This window comes from Somniosus microcephalus, chromosome 24, assembly GCF_052327205.1.
Source record: "Somniosus microcephalus isolate GS21.2 chromosome 24, FLI_Smic_1.0, whole genome shotgun sequence".
Classification (NCBI taxonomy): Eukaryota; Metazoa; Chordata; class Chondrichthyes; order Squaliformes; family Somniosidae; genus Somniosus; species Somniosus microcephalus.
In genome coordinates this window covers 12,281,165-12,297,270 of record NC_141010.1, presented here as the reverse complement: position 1 = coordinate 12,297,270, position 16,106 = coordinate 12,281,165, and positions in this window count along the sequence as shown.

Genomic DNA, 16,106 nt, shown 5'->3' with positions numbered 1-16,106 from the left:
TTGGGAAATTATTATTTTTTTAAACCCAACCCGCTAGTTGAGAAACTGACGGGATCAGGTGCAACACTGGCTTTATACCCCGCCCGAAGACAATGGAGAATAACATTGGGCGAGGTTGTAAAACCGGCGTTCCACCAGATCTTGTGAGTTTCCTGCCCAGTTAGTTAGGTTGAAATTACCCCCTTCATTTCTGGTAAATTATGTACAATATGCACTTTTTTTTTAGAAAAAATGATAAAACCTCATTTCACGATTCAATTAGTTTAAACCCCTAGGGTGAATAAATGCACAGCTGTTCAAGCTCATATTTTTTTCCATTGCTGTTGCTGCATATAATTAAAGTTGGCATCACCAGCACTATCCAACAATGGCTAAAATATCAATTTTATTCAGTAACGTTACATAGGATTACATTACATAGGATATATGGCACAGAAACAGGCCATTCGGCCCAACCAGTCCATGCCGGCGTTTATGCTCCACTCGAGCCTCCTCCCGTCTTTCCTCATCTAACTCTATCAGCGTAACCCTCTATTCCCTTCTCCCTCATATGCTTGTCTAGCCTCCCCTTAAATGCATCTATACAATTCGCTTCAACCACTCCCTGTGGTAGTGAGTTCCTCATTCTCACCACTCTTTGGGTAAAGAAGTTCGTTCTGAATTCCCTATTTGATTTCTTGGTGACTATCTTATATTGATGGTCTCTAGTTTTGCTCTTCCCCACAAGTGGAAACACTCTCTCTGTATCCACTCTATCAAAACCTTCCATTATTTTAAAGACCTCTATTAGGTCACCCCTCAGCCTTTTTTCAAGAGAAAAGCGACCCAGCCTGTTCATCCTTTCCTGATATGTATACCCTCGCCTACATATTAATTTAATACATGTACACCAATAATAAAATGCATTTTAAACAAACCCCTGACATGCTGCTGCACCGCTGATATTGTGCTTAATTTGGAGTGCAGCAGGAAGGACTCCACAGCACCACCATGTTGGAGGGCCTCCCCCTTCTACTCCCTCCTTGCGCCCTGAGGAACTATTTTTAAAGACTGCGGCTGTAGCTCAATGACCTGCTCCATCAGCTTTCAATCAATAATACAGAGGATACGGTCGGGTTAAACTGGATGGGGTTCTGAACATTACACACCCTCGAGAGTCCAAGTCCACATTGATGTAAGAAAATTACTAGGCACTTGGTCTAAGCATTAAACAAAGCTTTAATCAACTGTTTTACAACATGGAGGTCTAGTTGTGTCCTTCACTAGTTCCTGTTAAGGATGTCCTGTGCAACCTGGGCCTGTGCCTGAGTATTTATACTCTCCCTGGACAGCGCCACCCGTAGGCCGCTCAGCATTATTTCATAAGTCTTTCTTTCATGAATGACTGATTCATGTCTCACATTATGTCGTCTTTTTTTTAGCTTAATTCCACTGTCCCTGCTAATACCATCGTGGTCTTAAGAGTAAATCTGAGTCCCCCCACCGCTCGCCCGGCCACTGGCACGCAGCCAGAGTTATCATAAAATCAACGCATGGAAAATCAAGGGCAGCGCACCCTCAATATTCTGGGGTTTGTTGGCTGCACACAGGGTGGGGGTTAAATTGGATAACTCCCGAAAACGGGCGTGGGGATCGCGGTAAGCAATTAACCCGCCCCTGTTCATTGCATTGCAGGCAGCCTGTTAAATTTGCGCTGTCTGCTGTTTTACATGATTGCCGCATGCAGCCAGCGCTCCCCGCACTGTTCATTGGCTGCACGCATCAGCAGGGGGCCCGATATCGCGGGTGGCTCGTGACGTTAGAAAAATACTAAGCACTTGGTTTGAGTATAAAACAAGGCTTTAATCAACTGTTTCACAACCATGAGTTCTAGTTACATCACTAGTTCCTGGTTACAGAAACGTCCTGAGCAAGCTGGGCCCACGCCCGAGTATTTATACTTTCCTTGGACGGCGCCACCAGCTGGCCGCCCAGTGTTATCTCATGAGTCATTTCTACATGAATGGCAAGATTCATGACAGCTAGCATTACTTAAAGGCAGACAGCGCCTCTTAAAGTGGAGGTGCATTGTGGCTGGGCAAAGTGGTGGGAGTGCTTTGTGAACTGAATCTGTGCTGTGAAAGATTGAAGAATGGCTGCACGTGCGAGAGAGGGCGCACCAAGGTTTTCCGATAATGCACTGGAGGTCTTGGTGCAAGACATGTAGGGAAGGAGAGTCATCCTGTATCCGCAGGGGGGCAAGAGGCCCTCCAGACATATGCTCAGGAGGGAGTGGGAAGTAGAGGTCAATGTAAGATAATGAAGCAGTCCATGCCCGCATGCAACAAGACCTGGACGACATTCAAGCTTGGGCTGATAAGTGGCAGGTAACATTTGCGCCACACAAGTGGCAGGCAATGACTATCTCCATCAAGCCACAGTCTAACCACCACACCTTGACATTCAACGGCATCACCATCACCGAATCCCCCACCAGAAATTTAACGGGACCAGCCACATAAATACTGTGGTAACAAAAGCAGGTCAGAGGCTAGGTATTCTGCAGCGAGTGTCTCACCTCCTGACTCCTCAAAGCCTTTCCACCATCTACAAGGCACAAGTAAGGAGGGTGATGGAATATTCTCCACTTGCCTGGATCAATGCAGCTCCAACAACACACAAGAAGCTTGACACCATCCAGGACAAAGCAGCCCGCTTGATTGACACATTCACTCCCTCCATCACCGGCGTACTGTGGCTGCAGTGTGTACCATCTACAAGATGCACTGCAGCAACTCACCAAGGCTTCTTTGGCAGCACTTCCCAAACCCGCGACCTCTTCCACCTAGAAGGACAAGTGCAGCAGGCACATGGGACCACTACCACCTCCAAGTTCCCCTACAAGTCATACACCATCCTGACTTAGAAGTATATCGCCAATCCTTCATCGTCGCTGGGTCAAAATCCTGGAACTCCCTACCTAACAGCACTGTGGGAGTACCTTCACCACATGGACTGCAGCGGTTCAGGAAGACAGCTCACCACCATCTTCTCAAGGGAAATTTGGAATGGGCAATAAATGTCGGCCTTGCCAGCGATGCCCACATCCCATAAACGAATAAAAAAGAGTTCAGCTCCAAGAACATGGATGCAATGCAGGAAGAAGTTTAACGATCACACACGAGTTCTCAAGGTGAGTGAGTTCAATCTTCAAATGGCACATCTACCAGCTGCACCACCAGCCTCATCCACTGCTCAATTCTCTACACCCCCATTACCCACCTACCAGCATCTCTATCAACCAGTACTCAACCCCCTGAATTCATATGGTTTACCTCACTCTCGCACACTCAGCACTGTAGCATGCCCCAAACCCACAAATCACAGCTCGCACACACTGGCAGCTGTTCAACCATGACAGCCACATCACCCGAACACTCGCTGACACACTTACCCTCTTTCTTGCAGGGGAAGTTGACGCATTACAGGAGGCAGCAGGAAAGAACTGCAGGAGGACAAGCGCGTCTGCATGTTTTAACCCCCATGGAGGGGACAGTGCTGGCTATCATGTGAAGTGGCATTGTTGAGGTCACTGGAGGGATCGATGATGAGGGTCTTCTGTCTTCCCACTTCTCCCTCATCCCACAGTCTCTTCTAACTCACAAGCTGCAAATGACGCACTTCTTACGTTCTCCTCTCCCCCTCACCACAACCCAACCCTTGTCCCTTTTTTTCATTTCAGATACCCAAGAACTGGAACCTTCCCAGTCAGAGGAGGAAGAGGCAGAAGACAGTGAAAATGAAGAGGCACCGTCACTCGATCTTACACTCACAGCCACCAGCTCAGAGACTGACACTGCGCATATTTTAGAGGCTATCATAGAGGAGGGATCTGCACGTGGTGAGACACCGGGCACAAGTGCGCAGGAGCCAGGGCGGGGGGGGAAAGGATAGCGCATGTGCCAGCTGCTGCAGAGGATTCAGATGAGGACTTCTATGACCCAGGCTACAGAAGAAAGCTGATGAGTGTACACAACCAAATACTTGGTGCACTGGAAAGTCTGCCAAAAAGAACTGCGCTCAATATCAAGGAGCATGAAGGAGTCCAGCACCAACTTGGCACAGAGCTTGGAGCCCATCATTTCCAACATGGAATGGGTGGTCACCTCCATCAGCACACATGTGGAACCCACCATGACGCAGCGTCTGATGGTCGATGTCACAGTTTCCATTGCAGCACAAACAGCTACCATCAAAGGTCTGAGTGCTGCAGTGGAAGCTCAGACTGCTGCCATCATGGCTCTGAATACCACTGTTCAAAAGGGCTTCCAGGGCATCACAGCACTCCATCAATCTGTTCTCCAACAGATCAGCAGGATTGCTGAGGCACCATCCCAGGAGAGTGGCAGTGGCTCCATGGAACAGGAATCTGCTGTCCAGGATGAGAGCATTCCTGTTCCCACCCCTGCCACTCTGCCAGTGCCCTTACTGTTGCCTGTCAGCCAACCAGCCTAGACTGCTGCAGCCCAGGTCGAGATGGTGCAGTCTGAAGCCGAACCTTCTAGGCCCAGAGGTGCTCAAGGTCATCCTCCAAGGACATCTGCAGTCTCCTCAATTGGAGGTCAGCAGCCTTCCACCAGCCATGTTGCAGTCACTGGGGAAGCACCTCACAGCAGCACTAGGAGAGGCAAAGGCACACGGAAGACAGGCACTAAGGGAATGCATGAGAGGGATTAGTTTAATTTTGTATGCATTATTGAAGGAGTGAATTTATAAAATTAGATTTTTATGTGCATTTTCTGGTGGTTTTTATTTTTGTGTTGTCAGAAAGAGGATGAAGTGATGGTCAGAGATAGAGGAAAGGTAAGAAGTGTGAGACTGTTGGTGAATGGGGAGGCGTATTTGCGGTTACTGGTATCGCTCATAAATAATCTGATCACGTACAGTCTGGGCAGAAAGGAGCTGTTTACGTTGTAGCTTCCCTTCCTGTTCCTCCACTTCCTGTTGCACTTCCTCCCTCTCCACTTCCTCCTCCTCCTCCTCCTCTTCCTCATGCTCCTGCTCCTCAACTTCTCGCCTGATAGCTGATGGCAACCAAGGGCTGTTCACTAATAATCCGGTTGTTTAGCATACAGCATACTACAGTACCACAAATCTTGATACTCGCTCAGCTGAGTACTGTAGGACTCCTCCAGAGCGGTTCAGGCAGCAGAAGCGTTGCTTGAGGACGCCGATGATGTGGTCTATAATGTTTCTTTGGGCAGCATGACTCTCACTGTAGCCCTGCTGTGCACGTGTGCGTGGGTTCCTGACTGGGGTCATGAGCCGTGTCATGGCGGGGATAACCTTTGTCAGCCTTTGAGTTGACATGGTGGGTCAAATACAGGCTGAACAGAGGACTGCAGCAGAATGAAGCAATCGTGCCTCCTAGCAGAATAACAGGCCTTTGCCTGTATGATGCACTGCCTGTGGGCGCACACCAGCTGCACATTGAGGGAGTGGAATTCCTTACAGTTGATGAAAATGGCTGAGTTCAGATGAGGAGATGAGGAGCGTGCAGTCAAGGGGGCACCCTGCACCTTGAGAAGCCTGCACCCCATGCAAAAACCTCATGCTCACTCCTCCTGATTGTCTCTGGCAAGAGGGAATGAGATGAATGTGTTTATCTTTGTATAGAGAGCCTCAGCAGCCTCCCTTGTACAGCAGTGCACTACAAACTGCCAGATGTTGCTTCTATAGCCAGCAGCAGCTGAAAGGAGCCAGACGCATACACATTGGCCCAGAAATTCGGGTCCCAACGCGTGAGTATGCACGGGGTACTCACGCGTCGGCCCAACGAAAGTGCCGGTTTCGTGCATGCACTGCACATGCGCGGGAAACCGGCACTTCCGTTCCCCTGAAAGAAGGTGTTCAGAGGTGGAACACGTGCGCCGGAGAGGCAGCGCGTGCGCATCGAACTTACGGTTTTTTTCCAGGTTTTTCCGGGAGGGTAAGTCTCCAGCAGTTACACTTTTAAAAAGCAGGCGCAAGGCCTGCTTTTAACAAGGTAAGTGGTGAATTAATTAAAATTAAAACATTTTTTCCACAGGTTTATTATTTTTAAATACTTTAAAGAAAGGTAAGTTTATTTTTAGCCCCGTTAGAAAATGTAATTAATTTTTTCAAAAATTTAAATTATTGTTTAAAATAGTTATTTCATGTAATTTATAGTTATTTTAAAAATGTGATTTAAAAAAAAATGTATTTGAAGTTTTAGTTATGTTTTGGGGCTTATAGTATTTATAGGTTTGACAGCTCTTCCTGTCAAACTTATGAATGAAGCATTCCCTGCTACCATTGGCTCTCCATGGCCCACGTGATCCCAGGGGACGCATCGAACTAACTGCGCCCCTGGGGTACGCAAGCACTGCGCGCCGGCAGTTGGAGGAGGCCCAGGATCGGAATCCCACGCGGGCCCACAGCACAATGGCCGGCGCGCAAGGTAAGTGCAGGTCGGGGGCTTGCACCCGCGGGAAGCCCCCGACCCGAATTTCTGGGCCATTAAGTGCCAGTCACCTTAACACCCGGTGGCAATGCTGTCTGTGCTCTGCTTTGAGGTTAAATGGGGAACAGCCATCCAGTGCTACACGTTGGCTGCAGGTTAACCTGCAAGGACTGCATAGCTATGTGGCAGTCTCTTTGCGAAGCGAAGATAAGTCTCCTGTGATTTTTGCAAGTAGCTGTGGCGGGCACACCATGTAAAACTGTGTCTTTATGTAGCGATGAGCCATTGTAGCCCTGATTTAACACTGATAGCTAAAGTAGGGTTCAGATGGCTAGTGGCGCAGGCTGAGCTACACCAGCAGCTCGGAGGACCGGTCCCGTCCAATTGTGTGGCACTGCCGTCCCCGCCCCACCACACTCCAATTTTAAAGTATGCCTAGAGAGATTAGCATATACAGGAAACTTTTGATTTACCGGCACCTAAATAACCGGAAATCTCGGTTAACCGGCAAAATTCAGGAGTAGGTTCAGGTAATTTTATTACTTGCCTTCCTCCATTTGTTGCTGTGCAAGGGTGTGGCTGCAGCTGTTGCTAAGCTACAGAGACGCTTGCAACTTGTGGCCATTGTTCTGAAGCTGTTGCTAAGCAACAGGGTTTGTTGCTTTATACGGAGCGCTCAGCTCCGTATCTTTTACTATAGCTTTCGGTTATCTGGAATTTTTGATGAACCGGCACCACGTCGGTCCCGTCCGTGCCGGATAAAAAAAAGTTTCCTATATTTCGTGTAGGGCCATAACATCCAGCAAGGCAGCTCTTAAAGGAGTGCACTTGGCAACAATGTAAGTATCTAGGTATTCTTGAGAGATGTTATTACTGGCATTACAGGCTAGGTCATGGGGGCTCTGTTGCAGATGACCCTGGGCTAATCATCTGCTCCATACTGGCATGGAATCTTTCGCACTAGCTGCCATATCCTGAAAGCTCTAAGCACACTCCCAAAAGTTTGCCTGGTCAGGTCCACATTCCTGTCCTCTTCCTTTCCCTGAGAAAAGACATGAGCTGGCATTTCACACAACTGGTTCCTTTGTTTCAATACCTGCTCCTAATCACTTAAACTCCAGGCATCACCTCCTCCACTCTCCTTTAAGTCACAAGGGGATATATTGCTGAGCTGCTGCTTAGCAGGGTAAGATTGAATTATGGTGCATTGTCAGAGGAATTTCCACATCACTTGCCATGAACCTCAAGTGTGAGTAATCTCTAGCAGACTTAGGGAAAGAGAAGAAAGATATGGGTTAAGATCTGGCTTGAACAGCAAGGATACTGCCAGACACTTTCTGTGGAATAGCAGATAAGGGCCTAGAAGTTGAGTGGGGTTAGCGCCCAATTAGAGGCGCTAGAGGGCCTTGCGCCGGAATTATAGCCGCTTCGGAAATTGATTTGGGCCCTACCATCGGCGTTAGCCGGTAGCGCTGCGCCGGCACCGATGACGTCATCGGTGTGCGCAGCGTCCCGGTTGCCGTGGTAACGCGGCCGGACGCCGAAATTCAGTTGCGGCCGCCTCGCCCGTGGCAGCCGCAACCAACGATTTTTCAAAAGTTTCTTGCTGGACTTAGCGCCGGCGCATTAAGGTGGCGCGGCGGCCGGCCGCTTTCCCGGCGGCCGCCTGCCCGCACCTCCCTCCCCGGACTCCTCCACCACCCCCCTGCGGCACAGATGTGTGTGGGCCTCGAGCCCGGCACTTCTCCGAGGTGCCGGGCTCATTTTTCGTGCGATTCCACCGGCCAGCGGTCGGCTGCAGGCAGCTCCTCCTTAACAGAAGGAGGAGGCCTGCAGTACCCCAGCCTGCCGCACCACATCGGGTGCCGCAGCGGGGGATTAGCGCCGCAATCCTGCATTCAGCGCCCATTGCGAGGCGCTGACACCCTCCATTAGCGCCCGCAGCCGTCTGGGCGCGGCGCAGCTGAATTTTTGGCGGGCGCAGCGGCAATTAACGCTGGCGCTAAATTTCGGGCGCTACAGCCCTGGCGGAGGCAAACTCAATTTCTAGGCCAAGGTTTTGATGTCCAGTTTCTGATGTGATTGCATTGAGAAAGGCAATGAGTGAAGAAGTGGGGCATGAAGGCCACAGAAAAGTTGCCACACACCCTCAGATGGAACTAGGTCTCCATTTTCCCATCTCCTGCTTCCTTTATATTGACCCTACCCAGGAACGGTAGCATAGTGGTTATGTTACTGGACTAGTAATCCCAAGCTGGACCTGGATCTAATGATCTGGAGACAGTGGGCAGGATTTTCATTCAGGAGTCGGGTTGGAGGCGGGACTACAACTTTCGGGGTTGTAGCCCCGCCTCCATCGAGATGCGGCCAATCCACGCGATTTTAACTTGATTGACCTTGTTGAGCCCGCCCAGTGGGCTCAGCAGGCCAATTAAGGGCCACCCGGCAATAAGTGACGTCACAGACTGAAATTTCATCTGTCAAGATGTTTTGACAGATGAAATATCAGCGTTTCACAGCTGTTTGAAGCTGTCAAACACTGACAGTCTTACTTCTAACCCGAGTCCTTTTCCACAGACTCGGTTAGAAATCTCTCCCGCACAGTAAGCTGCAGGCTGTCACTTTTGACAGATCGCAGCCATTCTGCTTTCTGTGCCGGTGAGATGAGGGACTCCCCGAACCTAAAGGAAGGAAGGCTGAAAAGGTAAGAAAAGGTATGTAAAACTTATTTAATCACTTTAGACACACCAAACACACTTACCTTTGCACTCATGCACACATCACTCACCTGAACACCGACATCTTGACCCCTCCAAGTCCTTCAACCTGACAGCCCAACTCCTCCAACTTGGCGTGGTTTGGAGCTGTCGGGAATCCCACAGTTCAAGCTTAAAAATAGGGATTAGGCTAAAAACTGCCCGTCAGGCAGTTAATTGGCACTAATCCCTTCCCGTCTCGGGGAGACGGGTCCCAGTGCGGGGTGGGTACCCACCTCCTTTGAAATTGGCATGGAGGCGGGTTGGGGGCGGGATGGGGTCGGGACCCCCGATTTCGGGAATTTAACCCCCTGCACGCCTCCAAACCCGACTCCATGGCACACTGAAAATCGAACCCCATGAGTTCACAATCCCACCATAGCAACTGGGGAATTTAAATTCAGTTAATAAATTAATCTGGAATAAAAAGCTAGTATCAGTAATGGTGACCATGAAATTACCGGATTGTCATAAAAACCCAACTGGTTCACTAATGTCCTTTAGGGAAGGAAATCTGCCGCCCTTACCCGGTCTGGCCTATATGTGACTCCAGACCCACAGCAATGTGGTTGACTCTTAACTGCCCCTCTGAAATGGCAAGCCACTCAGCTAAGAGCAATTAGGGATGGGTAATAAATGCTGGCCTTGCCAGCAATGTCCACATCCCGTGAATTAATTTTTTTTAAATTGTTTTGCCGTTGCTTCACAAGGGCTGAGAGTCTGGATTTTGGGGATCTTATTGTTCTGAGGAACAACAGCCAACATCTGCCAAATCTACCAGCTTGGTACATTCACTGTTTGTCCGGGCTTGGATTGCTTTGGAAAGTATATGACAAAGTACTGTGCGTTGTTTTTCTGTGATGCTCCACCAAACTTGTAGTCAAATGTCATTAGCATACATTGTTAGGCACTGGATAACCCAGCCCTTGACTCTGAATGCTCCCAATGTGGCCTGTGCTGTGCACCAGGACCATGCAAGGTCAGCTCAAAGCATCTACAGGTGCACACAGCACGAGAAGCCGCCATTACTAATGGCCCAGAAATTCGGGTCTCCACGGGTGAGTACGCATGGGGTACTCACCCGTAGGCCCAATGGAAGTGCCGGTTTCCTGCATGCACTGCACATGCGCGGGAAACCGGCACTTCCATTCCCCTGAAAGCAGGGGTTCAGAGGTCGAACGCGTGCGCGGGAGAGGCTGCGCATGCACATCGAACTTCGTTTTTTTTTACAGGTTTTCCCGGGAAGGTAAGCCTGCAGAATTTACAAGGTAAGTGGTGAATTAATTAAAATTAAAACATTTTCTCCACAGGTTTATTATTTTTAAATACTTTAAAGCAAGGTAAGTTTATTTTTAGCCCCGTTAGAAAATACAATTATTTTTTTCAAAAATTTAAATTATTGTTTAAAATAGTTATTTCATTTAATTTATAGTTTATTTAAAAAATGTGATTTAAAAAAAAAATTATTTGAAAATTTAGTGATGTTTTGTAAGAAGAAAGGGCCCGTAGTATTTCTAAGTTTGACAGCACTTCCTGTCAGACTTATGAATGGAGCATTCCCTGCTCCGATTGGCTCCCCATGGCCCACGTGATCCCAGGGGACGCATTGAACTAACTGAGCCCCTGGGATACGCAAGCACTGCACGCCGGCAGCTGGACCAGGCCCCGGATCGGAATTCCATGGGGGCCCACAGCTCAACAGCCGGCGCGCTAGGTAAGTGCAGATCGGGGGCTTGCACCCGCGGGAAGCCCCCGACCCGCATTTCTGGGCCAATGTTTCAACTACTAAGTGCTTTGGGATGTTCCGAGGTCATGACAAGTGAAGGGTTGGGATTTGAGCCAGTTGAATGTTGCAGTCAAACGACACAGCATGACAACCTAGTTTCAGTTGAAACTAGTTGAAACCACAAATGGAACAGATGGTCAGAAACTGAACTACAAAAGTGATTAAGCATGTGGAGATATGAGAAGCTGCAATAACAAGGTTAACATTTGCAGAACAATCGGATTACGAAGTAACAACTGTCATGCGGATGTATGTAAGGTATATTTGATTAACCTTTAAGCCATGTCCAATCACGAGTCACTGACTCAGATCGGCCGACGCCACGATGAAGCAAGAATGGACCCTGCGATCCAGATAACTGGACAAACTTAGATAAAAGACAGAACTGAAAGAAAGGGCTTAGCTAACGATGTAAAGTTATAATTAGGTTGTTTTTGAAGGAATATAATTGGGCCGGATTGGCCAAGGAATAAGTAATGTAATAACGGTTATCGGTGTGCTCCAGTCTTGTACTGTATATAAGCTTGTGAATTTTGTTGATCGGGGAGAAGGTGCTCGCACAGACCGCGGGGTCTGAGACGCTTCTCCCAGAGCTCTGTTTTCAATAAACTGCACCTTTTACTTTACCACAGATTAGATGTGAATTTATTTTTGTGATGAAATATTCCATTCATCACTGCCTGTGACTGTGGTCGGTTTCAGGTTTCTCCTCACCATTGTATTGTATATCACTGCCTGTGACTGTGGTTGGTTTCAGGTTTCTCCTCACCATTGTATTGTATATTGGAATGTATAGAATGCATTGTGTGTAGGGCTCCGCCCATACCTGGCCCCTATGTAAGCAAGCAGTCTGGCCTCATATCCAGTACTGCAGACCTCCAGATGGAAGATACCTCTCTCCACTGCGTGTTATCTTCTAAGTTAATAAAAGCCTTGTTTTGTTTCGCTAACATCGAGTCTCGGAATTATTGAGGCACATCAATTTTCACCCAGCAACAAGCATCATATAAACTTCTATCTTTCTAACCACAATGATCTTTTTGCTGGTCTCCGAGTTTCACCCTGGATAAATTGCAATTTGTTCAAAACTCCACTGCCCTCATCCTATCTTGCACCAGGTCCTGCTTCCCCATCACTTCTATCCTCGCCACCCCCTAATATATTGAATTCAAACCCTTGTACTCATCTACAAGTCCCTTCATGGTTTCACCACTCCCTAACTCTGCAACCTCCTCGTGCCAGGGGACAGCCTCCATTCTTCTGACTCTGCCCTTCTTGCAGCCTTCTTCACTCTCTATTCCATCTTTGGTCACGGAGTCTTCAGCCATCTTAGCTCCAAATGTTGGAACTCTTTACCAATGCTCCCTCTAATTTTTTTGTTGGGTGCCCGGCCCCTTTAACGGGCAGTGCGGCCCATTCAAATTTCCACACGTACACGGTTTTTCCATTTAAAAGCTGGTGAGCGGCCTGTGCAGGACCTCCACACCGTTGCGCAGCCTCGCAGCTTAATGGAAACATTGTTCTTTACCTAAATTCTCTGCCTTGCTACCTCTCTCTCCTCCTTCAAATGCTGCCTAAAACACTTAGGGGGAAAAATTTGGTTGCTTTGCGCCTCTCGTTAGCGCAAAGCAACCAAAGAGGGCGCTAATGGGACGCAAAGCAACTAGCGCCCGGGCGCAGCAATGTTTGCGCCGCTCGCGAAATTGACCAGATATTTTGCGGCGGCGCTAAACACTACCGCCACGATCGCCTGCGCTGGCAGATCGTGACATCAGTCGAGCGTGCAACGCCCCGGTAGCGCCCCAGACCGGATATTGAGTGGCGCCCCCTGCCTTACTGCCTGCCGCTAGCAACGACAGGTTGAGGGGAGCGTTTTGCAGTCAGGAAGGGACTGGGGGAGCGCTATTTAAAGGTGACAGCTTCCTGCTTTTTTTTGTCGGCGACATTTTTGCACCACGCATTCTGAGAGAGAGAGAGAGAGACTTCTAGAGAGATTCAACACTGTGTGAAGGAGTTTTGGGTACCGAGCAGCACTTTGCAGGTTCATTTTGATTTGACCTTCCTTGCATCGCTTTAGAAGAGACTATGGGGGCTGCACTCTGAGCTCTTTCCCTGGGCCTCTCCATTGTTCTTTCCAGCAGATTTGATGTACAGGTCTCTCCAGGCCGAGATTCAAGGCTGCAATGAGCAGGATGTGGATGGAGAGCAAGATGAACCCTCCCCTTTAAGAACTGACTGGCGCCAGTGTGTCTGTGTTCCATTGCTGACTGACATCACATGAGCTTCACCAGCGCTCTGAGGTAGCGCCTCGCTCCTCTGCGTTAGCGCCTTAAGAGAGGTGTGTAGCGCCTGATTTAGCGCTCCAATCACCTCCAGGGGTGATAGAAGCCAAGTTTGCAGTCGGAGGCGATAATTAGCGCCAGGCGCTAAACTTTGCGCCCGGCCGATAATCGCGCCCCAAACGGGACGATACCGAATTTCTCCCCCTTAGCTTCTTGGCCAGGCTTTCAGTCAGCTCCCTAGCTCTTCTTTCTTAGCTCCTTGGTGTCCATTTGTGCCGCCGTGAATTGCCTTGGAACATTTTCTTATGTTAAAGGCGCTGTGCCATTGCAAGTTGTTGTTATTTTCTTTCAGATAAGATGTTAAACTGAGGCACCATCTGCTCTCTTAGATACGCATAAAAGATCCCCTTATTCAAAGAGGAGCAAGGGGAGTCCTTCCAATGTCCTGGCCAACATTTACCCCTCAACCAATATCACGGAAAAGAAATCTGGTCACTTATTTCATTGCTGTTTGTCGGACCTTGCTGTATGCAAATTGGCTGCCGTGATACAATACTGACTACACTCGAAAAGTACTCAATTGGCTATGAAGCACTTTGTTGAGGTGAGGTCCTGAAAGGCGCTATATAAATGCACATTCATTCATTCTCACTTCTATCACCCTACCCAGGAGGAAATCAGTTTTACGCATTGATCTCTTTTTGTAGAAAGAACTTCTGCCCAACGTCCAAAACGTATCTTTTACTAGTTTGAAATTGTGTCCCCTTGTCATGCTGTTATGATTTAGTTTGAGAAGCATTTCAACTTGACCTTTTCCATGCTGTTTACTATTTTATGCACCTCTATAAGGTTATCTCAGTCGCCCTTTGTGCCTTAATTCAGGAGCCTTCAATGTAAAAGTCAGCGGCCGGGAAATTCGATAAGGCCCGAAAATGGCTGGGGGCACTGTGGGACGAGCTTTGCCAACGCCCGTTTAGAGAGCGCAGGCAGCATGTTAATTTGGTGCTGCCTGCTAAATTAAATGATTTTAGCGCACAGCCCAGCGACTATCGCGTTGCTGACTGGCTGTGCCCTCACCAGGAGGCCCAAGGTCGCGTTGCTGGAGCAACACTGCATTTCCTTAAATCAAGGCTGTTAGTTTTCAAGGCAGTCTCGAGCCCTTAAAGCTGAACTGCCTTCTGCAAAAAAAAAAGCAGTGTCGCCCCAAGTACCTGGCTCCAGGGCCCAAAAGAAGCTTCAGGATCTCAGACCAGTGGTCAAGGTCAGTGAATGCATCTTCAAAAGCCATCTTCTATCAACTGCACCACTAGCCTCACACACTGTTCAATGCATAACCCCCACCCCCCATCACTCACCTACAACAATTTGTACCAAACATGAGGCACATCTCCCATTCCTAGCTTCACCTCACGCCCTTGGAGGAGACGGTGCTGGCCATTCTTGGCAGGGGCATGGCTGAGCCCTTGGCCAGTGGCGGGGCTGAAAGAATACAAGATGCTGGTATCCTCATACGTTATCCTCCTTCTCACATCCCACTTCCCCCTCATCCCACAATCTCTTCTGATGTACAAGCTGCACATTGTGTAATCATGCACCTCTTGCATTCCCGACCTCCCCTCACCACAATCCGACCCTTGTACCTTCCTCATTTCACACACCCAAGAAATCCAGCCTGCCCAGCCAGTGGTTGACCAAGAAGAAGGAGAGGAGAGTAAAGAAGAAGAAGAAACACCGTCACTCGATTTCACACTCCAAGCCACTTGCTCGGCCATCTGCAGTGTCCCCCACTGAAAGTCAGCAGCCTTCCACCAGCCATGCTGCAACCACTGGGGTAGCACTGCATGACATCACTACGATAGGCAAAGGCAGATGTAAGACAGTCACTAAGGGAATGCACAAGGGTGACTAGTTGATTTTTTGATGTAATATTGGATGCATATATGGATAAAGTTGGATTGGAAAGTTTGCTTTGTGGTGGCTTTTATTTCAGCATTGTGGCCAAGAGGACGCTGTGATGGTCAGTAACAGAGGGAAGGTAAGGTGTGGGACTAATGTTGAAAGGGGAATTGGGGTTGTGTTCACTGGTACCGCAGGTGGTTGACTCGATCCCGAATATCCTGGCCAGAGAGGGGCTGTTTGCGTTGCCTCCTTCCTTCCGCTTCCTCCTCTTCTGCTTCTTCCTCTTCCCTCTGCGAGCAGCTTGTCCCCTTTGCTGCCTCTGCTGCAGCTCCATGTGACCCCAGGACTGGGAGCAAGTGGTCTTCCCAGAGGCCTTCATTTAATGTCCAAAGCCTTGCAAGCATCCAGCAGCACTCCCTGCACACTTTAACAGCTTGCACTGAGCCACTACTCCAATAAAACGTAAAATAAAAGTCCAAAAGCTGAAATCGAAACTTACCCGAAAGATGTGCGAGTCCCTTTAAGAAGTGCTGTCAGTGACTCTGTAGTACTGCTGCACGCACGTTCTTCCGTGCATTGTTTGGAGAGGGGCGGTATGGAGAGCGGCGATGTCCAAAATCGCAGTCGTACATCAATTCAGGCGTTGTACGCCACTTGACCTCACGATCTGCATATTTGCACGTGAGAGGCGAGCGTGGGCAATGGCAGTGCTAACGACCTCTCCAAAATGACGGCCACCGCGTTCCGCGCTGGAAGCGAGGCAGCCGCCATCTTTTCAACAAAAACCGGACTTGACAGCCGGCGCTACATCCCTGAATTTCACGGCCATTGCGCCTGCTTGCTTTTGGTTGTAGCATTGAAACTTTCTCTCTGTCAATCTAGAACAATCACATTTACATTTAGATGTAGAAATAAGAACA